Source organism: Elephas maximus, chromosome 17 (genome assembly GCF_024166365.1).
Source record: "Elephas maximus indicus isolate mEleMax1 chromosome 17, mEleMax1 primary haplotype, whole genome shotgun sequence".
NCBI classification, from domain to species: Eukaryota; Metazoa; Chordata; class Mammalia; order Proboscidea; family Elephantidae; genus Elephas; species Elephas maximus.
Window position 1 is genome coordinate 46,056,779 of NC_064835.1, and position 2,126 is coordinate 46,058,904.

Genomic DNA, 2,126 nt, shown 5'->3' on the forward strand with positions numbered 1-2,126 from the left:
CCAGATGACACAACCTTGCTTGTTGAAAGTGAAGAGGACTTTGAGCACTTACTGATGAAGTCCTAAGGCCACAGCCTTCCGTATGGATTACACCTCAACATAAAGAAAACAAAAATCCTCACAACTAAACCAATAAGCCACATCATGATAAACAGAGAGAAGACTGAAGTTGTCAAGGATTTCATTTTCCTTGGATCCACAATCAACACCCATGAAAGCAGCTGTCAAGAAATCAAAAGATGCATTGCATTGGGCAACTCTGCTGCAAAGGGCCTCTTTAAAGTGTTGAAAGCAATGATGTCGCCTTGAAGTCGAAGGTGCGCCTGACCCAAGCTGTGGTATTTTCAATCGCACCACATGCATGTGAAAGCTGGACATGAAAAAGGAAGACCAAAGAACAATTGATGACTTTGATTTGTGGCGTTGCTGAAGAATATTGAAGAGTTCATGGAGTACCAAAAGAACAAACAAATCTGTCTTGGAAGAAGTACAACTAGAATGCTCCTTAGAAGCAAGGATAATGAGACTGTGTCTTACATACTTTGGACATGTTGTCAGGAGGGATCAGTCCCTGAACAAGGACATCATGGTTGGTAAACTACAGGGTCAGTGGAAAAGAGAAAGGCCCTCAACAAGATGGATTGACACAGCGGCTTCAACAACGGGCTCAAGCATAACAATGATTATAAAGATGGTGCAGGACTGGGCGCTGTTTTCATTCTGTGCTACGTAGGGTCACTATAAGTTGGAACCGATGTGACTGCACCTAACAACAACAGCTACATTCATTGGCCAGCTTTTCCATACATATGAGGCGATTGAAATACCATGGCTTGGTCAGGCTAACGTTAGTCCTCCTAGTAACAAAAAAAAAAAAAATCACCGTCCAGTTGGTTTTGACTCATAGCAACCCTATAGAACAGAGTAGAACTGCTCAATAGGGTTTCCACAGAGCTCCTGGTAGATTCAAACTGCCGACCTTTTGGTTAACAGCCGTAGCTCCTAGTGACACATTTGCTTTTCAACACTTTAAAGGGGTCTTTTGCAGCTAATTTGTCCAAATCAATACATTGTTTGATTTCTTGACTGCTGCTTCCAGGAGCATTGACTGTGGATTCAATTAAAATGAAATCCTTGACAACTTGAGTATTTTCTCCATTTAATATACTGTTACTTATTGGTGCAGTTGTGAAGATTTTTTTATGTGAGGTGTAATCCATTCTGAAGGCTGTAGTTTTTGATCTTCATCAGTAAGTGCTTCAAATCCTCTATGCTTTTAGCACGCAAGGCTGTACTAGTTATGTTTTGTCCTTGGATGTCAAGAGTCTCTGAATTCTTGGTGATATTAGCCCTTGAAAAATTATTTGTGAGGTTTCCTAAAGATTTATGATGGGCGTGCCCTCTTCCAGAGGGGCTTCCATTTGTTGGCCCTACCAGTTGGTCTACCTTAAAACAACTTCAAGATTGAAGAGTTCCAGGCACACCAAGGCCTGGAATGAAACTCCTTGAAGTGTTCACGTTTAATCACAACTTCAAAATGAAATCCTGTATTTTTTTTTTTCCTGTCTATTTCCACAATGAATCTAGAGCCTTATTATCACTTCCTAGCCATTTTTTTTTTAGCCATGGTGGGCATGATACATTCCACTTTCTCTTTGGTTCACACTTACTTTGAGATTCGAGCTCTCCTGGACTCTACTTAATAGGGTCCCCGAGGACTTTCCAGAAGGGTAAATTCTGGACCTGTCTTCCATTTCTCTGGCGTAGTCCTGGCATTCCAGGCATAGTCCTGGAAACCTATCTCAAGTGTTTGCAGTGTCTTTCAAGCATCCTTCAGGATAAAAGTATCTTTGGAGCTCATTTTCTAGGTATAATTTTTTATGAAAAATTGAGGCAGAAATTTTCCATATTCTTCCATTTCCCTTGTTATTTTTTTCCAGCATTTTTTTATTATTTCTCAAAACTGTTGATTTGAGGAAACTAGTCCATCATTTATGGAATCTTAACCCATTTGAAACTGTTTCTGAGTTAGAACAGAAGCCATTCTTTAGATCACAGTGCTTCAAGCAGTTTGTGATGGGCTGCCAACCTGAAGGTTAGCAGTTGGAACCCAACTAGTGCTACCA